Below are 20,238 nucleotides of genomic sequence, written 5' to 3' on the forward strand. Positions count from 1 at the left end.
AAAATTTACTTGCATAAATCTCAGATACAATTTTGTAGAAGTATTCTCATACATATTTGCAAAATACATTTTAATAAGTATGTAACTTAAAAAAGCCAACTTCTGATCTATGTTGAACTTTGATAAGAATTATATTCTGGAAACAAACTGGCTCCTGATACACTTCAGCTGTTAAACTGCTTTCCTGTACTTCAAAGAAGTTTGTGTATTTTAGATAGAAAAATTGTAAGTTACCATCATTTCTCGGGCCTCAGTTATTTTCCATGCTGTTGTGTGGCTGTATAGACATCTGTTATTTTTCATTGTTTTTCTTACTTGTGTGGTGATAAAATTGACATGGATTGGCAATGCCACAAAGAAATAGCTTTCTGATATTATCCTTAATATATTTGGCTAACGTGAATTACACATTCTTACAAGTAATTTGAAGTGTTGCAGGAAAATATTTAAAGATATGTAAGATGTAAGCAATGTGTTTATATCAATTTATATCAATTTTATATCAATTTATATCAATTGAGCTATGTGTTTAGCCTATTTATACTCAATGGCAAGAAACAAAGCACTGATAATAAATGAAAAATAAATCTCACACAATTAAAAAGAACACTGTTAAGTATGAAAACACAAACAGGAAAATGCAATCTAATTTTCTCAGCACTTTTTGAACTCGCAAGATGTGTCTGGCCATTCTCTTTCTTCTCTGATGCTATACTTGTGGGAATGAAAACACAATCTATTTTTTTGCTATTGTTTTGTGTGTTACTACAAGGCAAATGAGTATCTGAAGAACAGATGGAGACTAAATTGGATTAAGTTTTATTTTGTGTATCAGTGTGAATTACTTAAATGAGAAAAAGTCAAGATTTGAAGAAGTGAAAAGATTCAGATACAGTAACAAAGGTGATAACAAAAAGGTTAAGTAATGAGGAAACAATGGAATAGGAAAAGGCAAGTTATAAGAAGTAAACATTAAAAAGAAGCCTAAAGAAAGGCAGAATATGATACAATGAATCAGCAAATTCAGAGCAATGTTACTGGTAATCATAGAATCTTAGAATAGCTTGGGTTGGAAGGGACCCCAAAGATCATCAAGTTCCAACCCCATTGCCACAGGCAGGGCCAGGTAATGCTCATGGATATAAAATCCTGAATATAAGAAAGGAAGTCTTATATATCTACTGCAATATTGAGATGTAGCAAAAAAAGAATCTAAAGGAAAAAAAAAAAAAAAAGAGCATTTTTAGGCAGCTTTTGTTTGTAAGTGAGCACCAGAGAATATGTTACACTGTTCATTGTGTATCGCATAGGAGATAGAAGACTTAGGTTTGCTTTCTCCTCCTGTCCATCTAAACATTTTCAAATATGCGAGTAGACAACTTAAAATGTCTAGAATATGTACTTCGGAAACTCAGTTGAGAATGGTGAGGGTGCAAAGTGAAACACCTTTTGCCAATGGAGAAATTACAAAGATAAAAAAGGAGTAATTTGAATTTTTCATAGGTTTCATTGCAATTTACTCATGTTAACTGGAAAGTGGAGCAGACTGGAAAGAAACAGATAAAGAACAGCTAAGTCTTCCACATTCCCATCTGCTTTTATGTATCTAAAACACAAAGGGCCACCTGTTAATAAAAAGAGACACGTCTTGTTTAAGAATGCAATTAGTCTCTTTTTAGTTAATCATCTTAGTTTTGAAATCTTTAATCATGCAGGAAAAAAAGAAAAAGATCAGAACAGTTTTACAAATGAAAGTAACAAAAATACGATGAGTAATCAAATAAGTTCAAGATAAAATCATGAAAACTGCTGCATAAACAAAACGGTGGTTAAAAAAATAATTTTAAACAAGCAGTCAACACAACTAAACAAAACATACGAGGAAAAGGAAGGAAGAGGAGAAAAACAGTAAAAATTATCTCCCCTCCATCTCAGTATCTTTCTTGCCTCAAAAATCACATAGTATAAACACAGGCTGAGAAAAGAAAAACAAAACAAGCTCTGTTTACTATATTTAAGTGTTCTGCTTAATTGCACAGACCTTTATAGAGGCTTTGGCTGGTTCTTTTTAGGCTACTATTTTGACTTCTTCAGTTACTTTTATATAAAAAAATTACGTAGCTATGTATTCATATTCATAAAAATTATCTACCAAATTGAGAAATGACCTCTGCCATTAGAGGCAATGGAAAGTGCACTTGTGGGTTTTCTTGAGACTTTTGTCCATTTTTGTTTACTTTTGTTGATTCAGCTGTAAATACAACCGTAGGATCTGTACAAAACAAAACAAGAATGTTGTGATTCTGTGATAATTTTCACAGAAGAGCAGACCCCTCAGATGCTTTTTGGGCTGCTGGTAGAAGTGCATCACTGTGGTAGGTACAGGACTGGATTTATCTGTCAGTATTTCTTTCAGATTGCTTCTCCTGGCCCTCACCATGCCCAGCTCACCCAGTATCTATCCTGAGCCAGCTATCAGTCAGAGACAGATGAGTTGCAAAATGTCTGCCTGGAGAGGGAGTGGTCCAAACAGCTCACCGGCTCGTCACTTTCCTCCCACAAAAGTAAGATGCCCACACATCAGCTATATTTGCATCTTCACTGCCTTTACAGAAGGCAACCACAGCTACAGTCCCGTGAAGACAACCGTGGAAGAGCAGTGTGTGATTCACAGCTGCAGGCTTTTCACTAGCATCAATATGTAATTTGCTGTGTGCGTTTTTTTAGGAAATGCTGCTTCATGCAGCAGAGCAGTGCTGACATTTTGCACTTGGGCTTGCTACAAATGTGTTCCCATAATAGTGTTCAAGGTGTGTCTGCTCATGTGTAGGATCCATTTTGCAATGCTTTTGTGCAATCTAGTTATCTTACGAAAGAGAGCAAACAGGTAGTCTATAAGATGTTGCTGGAGTGTCAGGAATGATAGAAATATTGGCTTTTGTTCTTCTAACATGAAACAGACTTTTGGAATAAAGATGAGGAAGAATAAGTTTTAATTAAAATCCTCTCAGCTTATCTTCTCACTCAAGGGAACTTAATTTTTCAACCATTAAAAGCAACTGAAGCATTGCAGTCCTTTTTCTGGAAGGAAAAATAGGTCCTAATACAGCTAGGTTTACATTGTGCAATTTGGAAATATGCAAATGTGCTGCACTTGCTTTGCCTGTGTCACAGTGTGGTGTGCAAGATGGAATTTCTCCATCCTGACATGCTTTCAGAAGTGAGCTGCACACAGTGGCCGGAGCTGGGGGTGCACACACTGTTGACTTTGCCAAAGCAGCCCAAATAATGTGGTGTATTGCTCTGAGACTGGCAGCTGTTTATAGTTTGCTAATAAATAAATTAAAAAAAATGATTTGATCTGAACTGTATGAATAAAGCCCTTTTTTCTCTCCCCTGTGATGCTGCTGATTGGAAAGATCAGACAGTTGTGAGTGAATGGAAAATGAAAGGACAGAGCTGAAGAGAGCATTTTGCTCTTCTGTAGCATTTGGCTGTGATGTTGCTCCTCCACGTGTTTTTACTGTAAATAGTATATGGCTTGTACTGATGTTGCTGTTTCTTTGCCTTGCAGTTATATGAAAAGTGTATTTTAAGGTCTATAGTAGACAAAAAGTTAACTTCTGAATAGTATTTAATACTCAATGGATAAAAAAAAGGGAAAAGAGAGGTAAATAGCCACACAATTCTAACCTTTATGTCACTTACTAAAGAAGAGAAAAAGAAAATGAGTAGGTGTTTGAAAAATGTTGTCATACGAGACTTCCACTTAGCTTGGAAAGCAAGAATGTTGAAGTGAATCCATAATCACTGGATTCTTTGAGAAACAGTAACACTGACCTTCCTCTAATCCTTTTGACCTACTGTCGTTAGGCTGCTTATAAACAGAAATAGAAACCACATGCTGTCAGTCAGAGCATCCCTAATTTCTCACCCTGAGTAAAACAAAGCTATATCCTTTGTGAAACAGCTCATAGTTTTTCTCCTTGTAGCTGCAAAGGAGCACGGTGAGAAGTGACATTGGAAAATCACAGGTGGGAAAAAGCTGTGAAAACATCTCTTAGATCTGAAAAATATCCATTCAAAAGATAAAAGCATGATTTGGGGTTTTTCTGTTTGTTTGTTTTGTGTGTATATACCCTCCTACAAACAGCTTCTTACTTACCTATAAGTGGTCCATTTCCTCAGCAGATAATTCCCGAGTCATTCACAAAATACAAAAGAATTGGTCACATTTGTGGTGAATGTTGGGTACAGCCAACATAGTTCTCCTTGCCCCTCAATGTGCAAGGGAGGCTACTGGTGGCCGGCATGGGGTGAAGCACGCTTCTGCTAGAGGTAAAGGTGAGTAGTTGTTTTGGTGAGCCTAGGGGACCAAGCTCATCACGTGTTCATCCCAACTCATCCTGTGTGGTTCACTGAGCAGTTTTAGTGCATAGGAACTAATTAAAGAAAAAATAACCCATCCCAGGACTGTGCAGCAGATGAGGATGTATGTGTGCAGAGCAGCAGCTCTTGTTCAGCCAGCTCTGAGCAGTGTGCACAATAGGGTTGTTTGCTTAGGGGACCAGACCAACTGTAAGTCAAACACCAAGGCCAAACAGCCCATAGTACAGATGTGTGCACCTCAGACACTTTTTTCAACAAAATAATCTTTGCCTTTTGTGCTTGTTTACTTGATACTGTGTATAGAATCCAAAGAGAATTGTAATTTGTAGAACTGGGTATGTTCATAAACAACTTTTAGATATGTAGGTGAATATAATTGTAAAAAATTGAATTCATTGAACAGAAAGTTTTTAGAACAGTCATGACTGGTTTAGATGTATTGAAAGGCATTATCTAAGTGAAAACAAAATCACAATTCAAGTTGGATATAGTTATAAATACTCCATTAGAAGGGCAGATGTGCCCCAAAACTCTACAGCATAACTCTATTCCCACCAACAACAAAAATAACAGAAATTTGTGACTATTACTTTTTGAAAGTTAATTTGTACATCTCATCAGTTTCTTAGTATTTTATCCCTTATGCTAACCACAACTGCCCCTGAATCTCTGGTCCTCGTTGTGACATTTATGCTAAGGAAGTTTTGTATATGTAAAAGAATGGATTGTGCAAAGAGGTCTCAGGACTGGGCTGCGTATTACTGGTCCTGCAGTGGGGTTGGAGGCTGCACTGAATCAGTGCTATTGATCCTATTGGATCTATAGGACCCTATAGGGCTCTGTTTTTGTTTTTGGTTTTTTCTTGGATGATTTTGTATCTTCTTGTTAGTGATTCCTGCTAAGATATTGACTAGTATACTATATATCTAGTAGTTGACTGACAGATTGCCATCACAAAAGTCAAAGTAAATCAGGCGATGGATTTTTATTTCAATGACATGTCAGGATCAATTGCTCGAAGGGTCAAAACAGAATGTACTGAGCCTTGGTTCAGAACAACACAGAGATTATAAGAAACATTTCCCCGAGGTTCCTAATTTGTCCCCAATTTCCTCATATGTAGTAAATAAATGTGCCTGGATTCTTCAGTATTTCTTTCCAGCACAGTACTTGAGTTTAGAAACAGTAATGAAAATTAGATTTGGTTGATTTTTGTTTTTTAAGCTAATTAAAGTTAAGTTAATTGCACTACAGACTCATGTCTGTGTGCAATGGTCCTACTGAAGACTCAGGCCTGTGTCTGCAATGCCTCAAGCTGTGAACCTACTGCTCAGTGCTTCACCTGCTCTCACATGAACCCTTCCCACTTCATGCAGCTATTCCGTTGGATCAGAGGTTGACTGTAACCCATCTGCCTTGTGTTAATAGTCTAGATTCAATGTCTTGCTTTAAATGTTGTGTGTGTGTTTGTACCATGGAGAAGGCTGTCACTAAGAAAGACCAAAGCATCCACTGCTACTAAGAAATGACCTAAGGAAATTTTTTTGGCAGATTATAGTTTGCGTATTCTGACCAAAGACCTTTAATACAGATAAATTCCGTATTAAATCACAAACTGATGTGATTTTTTTAACTGAATATGTAACTACAACATCTGCATTTATTTTCTTCTTCAGGTTGTGCTTTAAATTTGTTAAATGTCATCAGTTTGGGGGGAAAAAAATCTCTACCAAGGTCATTTTATTTGCTGCATAAACTTGCATTTGTTCACTTACATTAAGAGGACCCTGCAGTGCACAGTGGTACCTCGAGATGACAATTATTCTGATTTGGAATTTTGTGTACAATAATTAAACAGTCAGGCACCAGCAGACATGTGTTGCCCTGAGATAACATACTCCTTGGAAGTATCATGAGGCAGAAGGTGAAATTAGTGCCTCCAATGACCTGGGAAATGCATTATCTTGCTGCTGCACAGGCTTGAGGGTGTATTGTTACTGTGTACCAACTATTAGTGTTATTAGTTGCATCGTGATTGATTGCACCATGTAAAACATATGTTTAAAACATGTTCACCGTTGTGCATCATGCAGTAATGATGTCTGACGCTGAAGGACTGATAGATATATCAGGTGTGATTTGATAGGTGCATAGGCTGTTTTTTTCTCCTCTCCACTGGTATCTCCAAGACTGGCAAGCTATCTTGAAAAGGAATTTAACATCAGAGTCCCACAGCTCCAGCAAAACCGATATCCATATGCATAACAGAGAGTTCTCATGTAATGGACTGAGCATTCACCACTGTTAGGTATTATTACTGTACAACGCCGTATTATGAACACGTGCATGCAGAAGCATCTTCAGGATGTCTAGCTTTCGCCTGTGGTTATGTTTGCCCCCTCACTGTGCCCAGTGCTGCCCATTGCCTTATTGTCCAGGTACTGGTGGAAGCCCTTTCTAGCCTGGCCCACCCTGTGTGGCCTGGCAGTACCCAGGATGTTGTCTGGTTGATGTGGCCACGACAGACAAAAGCCTTTGTGCTGGTTGTTCCTTTCTCAAAGCCCTGCAGTGAGAGGAAGCATCAGGCAGAGGAGAAGGTCTATCTTTAATCTGAGCTACTCGGGAAATCAAAGGAGGCAGATTAAAACAAGAGTGGTGACTGATTCCTGTAGGAGACCGCTTTCCTGTTCCTTTTGATATAATGAACAGGATAATCAAAGCAAGGTTAGAAACCTCCTGTGCCTTTTCTCCTAGGATTTTTGTGATGTCAGTTCACAAAGTATTACAGTAATTGAACACAAATGTGATAATGATTTAAAAATAGTTTCTTTTTTTTTTCTTCTTTTTTTTTTTTAAACCTTAGCATAATTTACACTTAGCAGTTCTGGCGAGGTACGTGTCTTATGAGTCATCAGGCTTGTGGTTAAACATGTTAAACTATGCTACATCTGCAACTGCTTCGTTCTGTGTGTCTTGGTGTCTTTTTCATAGACTCATAGAATAGCTTGGGTTCTAAGGGACCTTAAAACCTACCCAGTTCCAACCTGCAGCTGTAGGCAAGGCTGTCCTCAGCAGCTCAGGCTGCCCAGGGCCCCATCCAACCTGGCCTTTAAATTCTCCAGGGTTGGGGCATCCACAGCTTCTCTGGGCAGCTTGAAAAACTAGTTACAGTGTCTATGCAAAGACTTAATTTCAAAGAGGTGGTAGAGTGTTGCTTTTTAAGTTCCCATTCAATAATGAAGTAAAATGACATTTAATGATAAGAGAGAAGAGCATATGATGGAAGGCAGATGCTGTGGAAAGAGATATCAGGTTTGCCTGAACTGTAAGGCAGCAGCTTACTGAGTCATAGTGATTGCTCCTTCTTCTCAGAGATGCCATGCTGTTTTTTTGTCAAGGATTTTCAGAAGAGAGTGAATGAGCAGCTACCCCCATTCTGTTCATGTGTTGTGGCCAGGCGTGCATGCAGTTGGTAAAAATGATGTGGGTTGTCCCTGAGCTACTCCAGTTCCAAGTCAAGGCCTCCCTTTGTGTGCCTTGCTCCACGTGCAGTTGGGGGTGGCCCACAAGCCACCTCCTATAACATCTGCTGCAGCATCCTCTGGGAATTCAACAGAAGTGTTTCCTGAGATGGCACTAATGCTATGACCCCAGGTCCCCCCGCCAGCTCTCGTCGGGCTGGTAGAACATGAAAGCCCAAGTAGTGCTTTACTGCAAAAGGGATCATTATGTCCTTTACTGGCAATACCTGTCATATAAGTAAAATATGTTACTCTAATGTGATTTAGACACATTGGTGATTTTTTTTTTCTTTTCCTTCTTTCAGTGAGGTTAAGGCGGCAGTGCAGGATCTCAGCTAATTCTGTGCTGGCTTTTTTTGCACTTCAGTTGAATCCACATGGGATGGTGATATTCAGCTCTGCATTACTGCTATTTCTCATTTTAATGACCCTGGTAAATCTTTAATGATTGCCATCACTGTCAGAAGGGTACAAAGGGCCCTCGTCTGTCTTGATGCAACCTCAGAAAATATGCTCACAGATGTCAATTAAAATAATGGCATTGGTGGTAGGTCACTTGTACTTTTATGGGTACCTACCTCTTGCAAAAAGCAACATAAAAATTCCACTCATCATCACTATGTTCACTAAAAAAAAAGTAAATGTAGATGTCTTAGGTTTTGTTTTGATTAAGCAGGGCAGCACATTCCAGACAAAATGAACTGGGACAGCACTGATCATTTCAGTAAGCCAGTGTACCTAAGATATAAGCTGTTACTTTAAATTAGGTATTCTGAAGTGTGAAATTTTCATTCTATAATACTTGCTTGAAAGTCTCTGTTGGAGAAATTCATTTAACATTAGAACCAAGATTTTTCCACCACTTAAACATTGTTTCATCATGAGTGATTTCTCTATTACAGCATAGCCTTTAAGACATAATTCTCTCAAATTATGGGGTATGTTAGCAGCCCTGTAAGCCAGGAACTGGGTATACAGCTCTTCAGTTTTCGTTAATAGCAGTTGCATGCCTAATTCACTGAGCAACACAGAAAAAAATGTGGCCCCAATGGGTCAACACCAATGCATTCAATGAGGTCTTCGGCCTCTAAAAATGCCATTAGTGGGAGTAATAGCTGGCTGTGGGCACAGCTGGACTGTTCACTCCAGCTGCAGCAAACTGGCTCTCTGGAGAACAAAAGTCTGACACAGAGGTGCTCAAGCTCATTTGGGGAAAATCCCATCCATTGTATACTGATAGCAGCTATCTGCGGTCTCAGTAAGGCTGAAAACCTTTTGGAGAGCTAAACCTTTAGCCTAAAATTAGACTCACTTAGGTGAACTGTAGACTGTATTTGACAGGATATGAGTCAAATCTACCCCCTTTCTCCTTCCTTCCACTTGTTCTGTATCACCAGCTTATTTGAATGCATTCATAGACTGACCCATTGCCGTGTACCATCACCCCTCTCAGAACTATATTTTCATGCTAAGCCAATCTAGGTCTTGAGCAGTGTGTGTGTGTGTGCGTGTATGTGTAGAGTAAGTAGGTAGATGGGAAGTTGTTCAGTGGTATTCCATCACCAGGTGCCCTATACAGGTATTTGTGCCTAGTTCAGATGCAAAGCTGAAGAGTCTGTTGGCAGATTGGGCTGTGCACACTAGTCTAAGACAGGAGTATTGCATGATCAAGTGTAAGGCAAAGACTGAGTGACATTTCAGCCTTGAGGTGTGAGATCAGGTAAGTCCATTTTCTGAGTCAAAATTGGAATCAGACTTTTTTCTTCTCATAGTGTCTGTTTTAAAATCTTACTTCTTGTAGAATACATAATAAATTACTCACAGAAAATTATTTCCATGGAAATTTTAAGATACTATAGCTATAAATATGGTTGTTCTCGTTCTGCATTTCAATAAAAAGAAAACCTGAGAACATTTCTGCAGTATGTTACAGTTGTTAGTATTTCAACCCATGCAAGAACCTGAATGTGAGAGCAAGGAAAGGTGGACAACCTACAAAAACACCGCATGGTCCTAATTTGTTTAAAACAAATAATTACAAGTTTCAAACATTGATGTTGGTAACTATATATTATTTTATTCATAAAGCATACATTCATGGTAGATTTTTATTACATTTATGCAATTGCCTAACTTTATCATCTCTTTTGATTTTATGGGTGTTTTTTTTTTCTGTAATTATTTTCCACTTCTGAGTCATTTGATCTACATTTTCCTTTAGATCTCTGTCTCTTTGTGTAGATTATTAGAAAGGAGTTCAATTACAATTTTGTCTCTGATGTATTTCCTTAGTGAAGACTGTACAAAGGCATCTCCTTCTTAAGGTTCCATTTCAAACAGGACTTCACATACAAAATAAAAATAAAATTAAAAAATAACTACCCTAACCTGAACAGTTCAGGACTTTATTTCAGCTTTCCTCAGTTTGTGCTTGATAGAGTAATGTCAACAGCAAATGCTTTGCATTCTTCATTACTCTATAGATTCAAGTAGTGCCAAGTTTACTAATTCTCAATTTGTGACTTTTACATATGCCTCTCTAAAATACACAGCAAGCTCTTCATAAATGAAGGATATTACAAAATTCAGTTATAATTTTAGGATACAAAATTCCTTGGCTAAATATACTTTGTTGTTTGTTTGTATGTAGGATTTCCTGTCAGTTTTTTTTTTTGTTGTTGTTGTTTTTTTTTTAAAGTATAACATAGATCATTAAAGTAATACTGAAGGAATATATATATGTAAAACATATTTTAGTATAAACTGAACAATATAGTCTTAGTTAAAATTTTTGGTTGAAGTATTTTAAACCTCATTGTCAGATCTGACTTGTAGAAGGACTGTTCACTCTGTACTTACAACACTTACTTGGATTGCTCAGTTTTGTAAGAATTTATGAGTAACAGTATTAATTAGTTTGGGATATATATTTTATTAGATATGGTATTTCAGCAATATAATTTTTGAAATTTGAAAAACGAGCATTAACCTACATGGAATTTTTCCTAAAGTCAAAGCTATAGATTTTTCTCTATTTTTATAGGTATATTTTTTAATTTTAAGTGCTATAATTTATATCCTTTTCCATTTTACATTGTACTATTTTCTTCATATTATTTTTCCTTCAAATCCTTGACAGTAGGGAGGCCATGCAGAGAGGTCTTGACAAATTAGAGGGCAATCATTAACCCCATGAAGTTTAAGAAGAGCAAATGCTGAGTTCTGTACCTGGGATAGGACAGCCATGGGTATATGTACAGACTGCAGGATGAGAGGCTGGAGAGAAGCCCTGCAGAGGGTAATATGGAGTTCTGGCTGATGGCAGGTTGAATGTGATCCAGCAGCATGCCCTGGCAGCCCAAAGGGCCAACCACACCCTGTGGGCATCAGGACCAGCACTGCCATCAGGTGGGGGAGGAATTGTCCTGTTCTGTGCTGTGTGGCCTCATCTTCTGCACTGGGTGTAGCTTTAGGTGCCACAATATAAGGAGGACATAAAACTGTTAGAGTGTCAAAAGGAGGGCAGGGAAGATGGTGAAGGGTTTAATCTGGAGGGCAAGATATATGAGGAGAAGTTGAGGTCCCCTGGCTGGTTCAGCACAGAGCAGAGGAGCTGAGGGGAGGCGAAGGGACAGCACTGAGCTCTGCTTTCTGTGACAGTGACAGGGCTAGAGGAATGGCATGGAGCTGTGTCAGGGGAGGGGCACATGGGGGTTAGGGACAGGTTCTGCACCACAGGTCAGTTGGAACTTGGAACAGGCTGCCCAGGGCCTTGAGCTGCCAGTGTTCATTGTTTGTACAATGCTTTCAGACAGAGAGTTTGTTTTTTGGGTGGTCGTGTGTGGGTCCAAATGTTGGACTTGCTGATCCTCATGGGTCCCTTCCAACTTGGGATATCCCGAGATAGCATCCAACTGTGCTTGTTACTTGGGAAGAGAGGGGTGCACAACTCCACTTTCCCCAGTTGACTTAAGAATAAAAACTAAGAATATATTTTCTTAAATAAAACTTGGCCATCCCTCGTGGTAACTAAACACTGCTTGACACGATGTTAAGCAGTGATTTCAGAGATGGTTCCTCTTTGTGTTTAAAGTTGTTGACTACTCTGCATATCCAGAGCCATTTGACTAGTCTTCGAACTAGACAATCTTACTGCTAATCTGTTTTCAAGCAACTCACAGCTGTATTAGCTAGGCTGAATGCAAAACAAAACACTTGCTCTTCATGGCCATTCAATGGATGGGAGCTAAGTTGCACTTGCGTTTTGTGGGAACAGGAATTGCCATGCTTCCCAGAAAAGGTCACCTTTTTTCGAAATATCTGAATGCAAATCTGATTGAAAACAACAATATGCTAAATGACTACTGGAGTGAGAGAGAGAATGCTTTAATATAAAATAGATTAAAGAGGAATGAAGTGGCATTTGCAAGCTGAAGACTAACTCCTGGACTCCCAGCTGCCTGATTAGCCCGAAATTTCTCAGAGCCAGGGGGATCTGTGTACCTTGGGGTAGGACCTGGATTCCTCAGCTTCTATCAACCAGCGATTCCCCCAGGTATCATGTTCACGCTTCTTTTATGAGTTATACTTGCTTTTGTAGCAACAGGATGAGGGGAAATGGTTTTAAACTGGAAGAGGGTAGATTTAGACTAGATATTAGGAAGAAATTCTTTACTGTGGAGGTGGTGAGACACTCAAACAGGTTGCCCAATGAGGTTGTGGATGTCCCCTGCCTGGAGGCATTCAAGGCCAGGCTTTGAGCAACCTGGTCTAGTGGGAGGTGTCCCTGCCTATAGTCGGGAGTTGATCCCTTCCAACCCAAACTGTTCTATGATTCTATGTGTTTTAGTAGTATAATTTAGAAGTCTGGGCATGTATAGAAACATATGGGTTTATATGACTGAATTCTAAATTTGCAAATAAGATGTAATTCTCTCTTTGTAGTTTTTGATTTTTGGAGGCTGTGTACCTGAACAGTCAACTATGTGTGTAATTTAAAAAACGGGAAAAAAAAGGGCAAGGAAGTTGAGGCAAATGACAGGTTTGTACATGTTAGCAAATGCTCACGCAAATTCCAACTAATTTTTATTTCTGCTCTGGCAGCCATCAGAAGTTCTTGCTTCCAGAAGTTTCTTGAAGATATACGTAACTTTCAAAGCAGAAGTAAGCCTTTATACACAGGCTACTTACTCAAATATTTACGTCTTTTTTTCTTTCAAAGAAAAACATCATGCTGGATTTTTTAGTAGATTTTGAAATATGTATTTCATATCTTTGTCTACATCCCTGTACATACTATTCATGCTGTAGAACTCATGGGTAAGTAGTTGAGAACATTTCATCATTTGTTATTGTCTTTCTGAAATAGATTTTCAGTTGAATGTTTGAAAGACATCTAATTACAGGTATTTTATGCTGTAATTCAGGCACATATTAGATCAAAACTGCCAACAGAGGAAACAAAGTTACTCTCTTTCTGTTCCAAAAAAGTGCTTATAACATTGTGCTTTGGTTTTTTTTCAGTCTTGCTGTGGTCTTTCTGTGAAATACCCAAACCCAGAGCCTTCAAACAGGTCTGTTGATAACAAAGATTTTTTTTTCCCTTCTGACACAGTTTACCATGAATTTCAGCCAGAACTGTTCTACTATTGCAAACTGCCATATGGAGATTGGTGGTTGTGTATGAACAAACACTTTTTTTCAGATTAGCATTTGGGAAGGCAGTGGTGAAAATTAATTATATACACCAGTCCTTGGATATTTATTGCAAATGTCTAATAATGAAGTTTGATTTTTATGTGCAGTTTCCAGAAATAAATGAGAATATTTACACTATTTATACAAGTAGATTTTCAAGGATTTTCAAGCTGTCAGCTAAAAAAAAAGACAGAAAGAAGGAAGTAACATGTTTGAGATCTGCTGGGGTTGCAATTTGTGAAACTAGTTTTTGAAGAGATGTAAGGGACTTTTTACAGAGCATACGCTGTTTCCTGGGATAGCCCGCAGATTTTTTCTACCTTTTTGCCTTTGCTGACAAAGATGGCTGGGACAACAGTGAAACCCTTCATACCTTCCAGTATTTCTCTTTCTTTTAGATAGCACCTGAGGCTGTAAACTAGAAGAGGACAGCGAAGTGTGAATTTTGTGTGATAGTGCATGAAGCTGGCACAGTGCCATCCTTTCTGGACTAAAACTCTGCTGTTGAAGTGCTTGTGTTCATGGGAGACCAAAGCGATTCAGTAGATCTCATCTTATGTCATGAGAAGTGAACACTCGCCACAGCTGCCATTTTGTTAACTGCAGGTATATTGACTCCTCTTGTAGTCTTAGTAGTTTTCTCCCATAAGATTATTATCTTGTATGTGATTATGTGACACTTCCACCTTCGGCACACACACCTTTTATTTTTGGGTCTGGAATTGGAGATTTGCTAATTGTTTGGTCTTTATGAATATGCAAGAAGCCTTTTCTTTCCTTATCATCACCTTTCCAGCAACCCATACCAAATGAGCATAGACCTCAGGCGTGCATTTTGCATGAAAGCATTGCTAATAGTATTCAGTTTATCTTGGACAATGGGGTCCTGCAGGATCATGACATTTTGCAAAGAAGATCCTCTAGACAGGGCATTCCTCAGTTTGTAAGCACCATTACAAAACTATTTCAAGAGTTTGACATGTTCTGCATTAGAGACTGAGTTAATATGGATAACAATCATTAGAGAAGTGAATGTCTAAACAGGTAATAAGTGGCATTGAATGCTTTAGATGTAGACTGTCCACTGTTTCATTGGTTAAACATGCTCTTCATTCCTATGTTAGTGTTCCAGGGCTGATGAAATAACAACGAATAAACGTCTGCTGTATGTTCATCAGATTGGTTTTATTTCTCATCTGTGCCGTAAGAACCAACTATTAAAATCTTTTCATATCACTTCTGCAGATACAAGGTGAGTAACACTGATAGTATAAGCAGAAAAACATCTAATGTAAGTGATGCCACGTATTCCATTCTGGGAGGCAAAGTGAAGTGTATTGGCCTTGCAATCTACGTGCTAGTGCAAGACTGGCTGGATTAATCTTACAGAACCCACTCTGTTGAAATATAACATTACTGACCCTACTCTTACTCCATCTCTACTGACCTAACAAATCTTGTGAATGATCTCAGATTCAAATAAGCCAAAAGTCTACAAGCATTTGCATGAACAGTTTGTCACTGATTTTATGCAGTTTCTTTAATTTTTGCAGCTATTTTCTATTAAAACCTATTAAGATTGGCTAAGCATCTGATATAGAAACTTTTCTTATTTTTCTCTCACAAGTGCATGCAGATCCTACATCCCTCACATAAGTTCCTTCGAGATTTTACTGAAATTATTTTAATTTATTTAAATCATTCAGTGATTTTAATGCTTACCTGCATTACCAATCATTATATCGGAAGATGGACATCATAGTTGTTTCATAGCACAGCAAGCCTCCAAGACTTTGGATGTGGTTACATGCATCACTACTACAAACACTTCAACATGCTATTTTTACTGTTTTATCTTTTTTTTTTTTTTTTTTTTTTTTTATCATCCACCAGCAGTATTTGATATGCTAAGACTTTCTTTCAGTGTAATATCAAAAGTATTAAAGTAGATGATGTGAACTCATTTCAGAGATAACGTTTTGAGCACTTTCTACTCTTTTAATGTTTTCCATGCAGTGCAGCTTTGAAAGAATGAGTTGACACAGACAAGGTAACATTCAAAAACAACAACTAAATTATACTGCTGCTGGAGAAATGTGAGCCAAAAAGAATTCGTTTTGATATTCTGATCATAAGCTGTGAATGCAGAGTTTGCTGGTAAGAAAAATCTAAAAGCAAAAAGCTGAATTTATACTGCTCAAGGATACAGGATGCCACTGAGAGATGAGCAGTGCATTTGTAAGGTAGGACTTCTGGTAAAATGTAAACTTTATAATCTGTTTGAATGCATACAAATGGGACATTTTTGCTCTCTTTTCTAAAAAATTGCTGATAGCTCTTTAATTTTATTGTGTATGTGAGATGCTTGTACATGTGTCTGATAGAAATGTCAGCATCAAAGCAGCTCATGACATGTCACTATAATTTGAACTGGAGATAATAAGGGTTATGCTCACTTACTGTAGAGATGCATTTGGCCTGGTGTTTTTGTAATCATTGTATAGACAAGTCTAAAGAGTGAAATTATCCTAATTGCTTTCTTCATTGTTTGATTTACTGGTGTTCTAAATGAGGGAATAGGTTAAGCTTTCTTCCTTCCCCCGCCCAAGGTTTTCTTAATGTCTGCTTTTTTCTTTTTTACTCAAGAGTGCAGAATTATTGTTACTGTTATTATTATTACTTTTATTATTACTACTGTTATTTTTATTGTTATTATTAAAACAAGAAATACTTTTCAGCACCTCACCTTTAAGACAGCTTGTGGATTTTTCCCTTTTGATTTTCACTCTTTTTCTTTTACCCTTATGTAAACTTGGATTTACACTCCATCTCATATTGGCAATCTGCCACGTCCTTCTGTGTTCTCATTTACTTGTCTCTTTGTTTTGCTGCTATCTTCTGGTGCATTTTCCAGTAAAATTAACAAGCTCTTACTACCCTATGACTGAATTTGGTCCACAGACTGATCTAAATATGCTGTTTGTGTCTGCATGTCCTTTGTGTCTGGAACGGGTTCTGCTTTAATATTGTAATTACTGTTAGAGCTGGTTGGAAAATCAAATTTTTTTAATTAAAGCCCTTTCACAAAAAGCAAGTTTTAAAAAGATACTTCCATTGAACACTGTGGAAGTGTTCTCATTGTCTCCTTGAAAGACTGCGAGCAAGTTTTTGCTTGCTAATATTTTGTTATGACTTTGATATAAAAAATCGAAATTACATAAAGTTGTGGCTTTAAAAAAAATCATAATGGTTACACAAATGTGAAAAAATATTTTCCTATGCTAAAATCTTGGGTCTGTATGTATGTGTATGATATAGGAGGATGTTACCAAAGTATAAAATTCAGCATTGTATTTACTATCACTAGCATATCTGTGTACTGCAGGCTGATTTTGTTTCTCCTAAGCAACTGTATCATAAAAATAGCTTGAAAATGAACCGTATGGTTTACTTTTATTTTTCAAGTTTGGGCAAGTAATTTTATCTAAATGCTTAAAATAGTTGAGCTTTATTACTATCTAAAATGTTCTTATGACCGAGTGGTCTATTAATTGCAAAGCACTCAGGAAATTAAATTGCAAACATAGGAGTTGCGCACGATAGAGTCACTTCATTTTATAGTTTATTATTAGAAATCTGGAAAATGCAACCTAAATTTAATAAAACAGATAATGAATTAGGAGGGTATATATCATCAGTGTATATGGTGCTCTGAATATGTAAATAATATTGCGTTCTTATATTTCATCTTTCCACTGTGAAAGATGGGACCGGTCCGATTTTTAGTTTAATGTTCTGAAACAAGAGTAATTATGGAGAACACCGACTTCAAAAATTGACTGCGAAAATTGAAATGAAAATGTTTTTGGTGACTTTGATCCGTTTGGTGGTTTATCTGAAAGCATGAAAATCACCTGGTGGTCTGGCAGAGGGAATATCCTCTTTGAGAAGGAGCATGGCATCAAATCAGCCTGAAGGTACCTCAGAAGAGTCAGATGGGGAGGGTTTCAGAGATTCCGTTCGTGTTGCACGTAATCACATTCCTCCAGTTCATGGAAGGGAGAATGGCAACATTTAAGTTCAAGAACTATTCCAGCATTTTCATTATCTGCAGAGGATAATGCAGTGTATTATTTCTTCAGCTGAAGGAATAAAACATCCCTATGGCTTGTGCTTGCTGTGTGATGCGGTTGTAAGGGTGTTATGACAAACTGTGTATGCCTTCTGTGGAGAGGAAACTAAGCTGGAAAACATTGCACCCCACTTTATCTAACTTTGGGGGATGAAAGCACTGATCTCCATCATTAACTCAGTCCTGGTGTGTAGATACACTGCATAAGCTAAAAAAGAACAACAGATGCTTTGTACGCTCTCCCTTTCTGTCTCTGATTTAAGCTTACAACTGAATGGAGCACATTTATTTACATATTACACTATTTGTAACAGAGAAGCTGACAATACAGCCTTACAGATGCTGTTACTGAAGCTAGTGCTTGTAGTGTTTATTCTCCGTAAAATTTATAACTCACGGGAGACATCATAACACAAACCCAAGCATTGTCAATCATCAGATGATGCTTTGTTTCTTTCTAGCCTTTATCATGCTCAAAAATAGCCTGTCAATATCCATCAGCTCTCACAGCAAAGCTGTGTGAAAGCATAGGGAGGAATTTCTGGCCTGCTTCACAGATGGGAAAATGAGGCAAAGCAAGAAAGGACCTGCTGGAGGTCATATGTCCTATGTGTGACAGAAACAGGATCAGAACTGAACACTTGGCTACTAAATTTGCTTTCTTTTTTCTTTTTTTCCCCTCAATATCAGTGTATCTTTGGGTGGGATAGGTTGAAGTGACCAATTTATTTTTAGAATAACACAGGGGAACTTGTTATTCATCATCCAGTACTGACTCATATTGGATCATCCTGCTTGTATACTTTTACAGAAATTTAATAGTATGTAGCTGGCATTTATACTGAAACAGAGATTTGTCACCAAATACGGAGGAAACCCATTACATTGAACTCTGTGTATGAAATGGATATCAAAGCAGCGAATAAGTAGTCCATGCCATAAAACATTGCTGCTTCAGCCATAGTAGCTGCTCCAGGAAAGATACCACAGTAATTCCTGAGGTTCCCTGGAGCCAGGGAGACCTTTATGCCATCATCAGCTCTTCTTGCATTGTCTTAGGGAATTCATTTGCTGCTGTTCTATCTCATTTTTCCACATTTTAAAAGGGTAATAATGGTTCTCTTCCTTTCAGGTCCTGGATGACAGTTTCAGATGCTGTGAGGAGTAGCTGAGTAATTTGATAAATTTGTTCAGAATTCTTCAAGGAAAATTAACCAGCAATGGAGGAACATGTTGTGCAAGAAGTAATGCCAGCTTATAGCTGGACTAGGTATTTATTTTTCACTTTTATATCATCCCATAGAGAGTACCCACTGGGAAGACCTTTCTCTACTTCATGTACCTGGACATTCCAGACCTCTGAAGGTGTCCTACCAATGTGTGACTGTTTAAAGTTGCTCTGAATATTTACTTTAGAACTAAATTCTAGTGTTTTATTTTATTTTTTGACTCAGATTGGTGAGATCTGCTTCTGTTGTGCAGCAACAAAAGCAAGGCGATCTGCCAAATTATTCAAAAATAATTAGAACAGATGGCAAAGGATGGCAGCTCAAACCTTCCGGAAAGAAACACCTAACATCCTGATTGCATTTCACAGATTACACGTTGACTGAGATACATACTGTAAGGCACTTTTTATAAACTTTTATTGACAGTTTTTATTTCTCACAGACAGAATTTTGATTTAGTTAGATGATTAGGCAGAAGGTAAAATAACTTTAAGGCAAATTTTACAAACAAAGTAAGGCAGTGCAAATGAGTGAATTCTTTGAGAGTTTTTTTCCATGACTAAGAGAGAAATATTTGGTTACCAGTGCTTTTCTGCTTATTGTACAGTTTTCTTTTTCACTGGTATAATTTTTAGTTCTGTCAGCCCCAACCCTCACAGAAATGTCTAGTGGAGTGAGTCGGTATTACGAGAAGACTTGTGAGGAGTGAATCATACCCTGGAATTTGAAGTAGCTTTTGGACCCTTTCAGCTTGTCAGAACTTCCCAATCTCCTACTGTGAGGTAAAAGTAGGTCAGCACCTCTGAAGAGGCTCTCCATCACCACATGGCCAAAAATGGCCTCTTTAATCACAACTTGGAGGGTATTTCAGTCCCAGAAGAGCCAAGAGTTTAAAGCTATGAAATAGTAGGATGAAGGGAAGAAAAAGTTTTTCTGTCATTCTAATGGCTTTCAATCTCACTTGAGGACCATTTTCTGGCTTAGAGGGTGAGATGGAAAGATTTCCAATGATGAGAGATAAGTAAAGTGAGAAGGAGGAAGGTGAGGTTTTTACTTCATCACTAACTTTCAGAAGCTGTAGTTTTAAGAAAAGTAGCAAGTAAGTGCTGGCAGTGTCAGCAATAGACAGATTCCATTGGTTCCAGTATACTTTCAATCAGTTAGTGCAGAAGAAAACCCATTTTATCTGTAGGATAGATGTAGGTGAAAAGATGAATTCGGCTTACAGCTGAAGCTTCCTTAGCTTGTAGAGCTAAGGATATCAGGCCAT

At 37.8% G+C, this 20,238-nt stretch overlaps 1 long non-coding RNA gene across 1 annotated transcript; it reads left to right on the forward strand.

Moving 5' to 3' along the window:
• The first annotated feature begins 14,114 nt into the window (after positions 1–14,114).
• LOC125701900 (uncharacterized) lies at positions 14,115–15,851 on the forward strand. Its single transcript, XR_007380393.1, has 3 exons — positions 14,115–14,213; positions 14,732–14,859; positions 15,624–15,851. It is a non-coding gene; the product is annotated as an uncharacterized LOC125701900 (long non-coding RNA).
• Positions 15,852–20,238: the final 4,387 nt, after the last annotated feature.

Source organism: Lagopus muta, chromosome 1, assembly GCF_023343835.1.
Source record: "Lagopus muta isolate bLagMut1 chromosome 1, bLagMut1 primary, whole genome shotgun sequence".
Lineage (NCBI taxonomy): Eukaryota > Metazoa > Chordata > Aves > Galliformes > Phasianidae > Lagopus > Lagopus muta.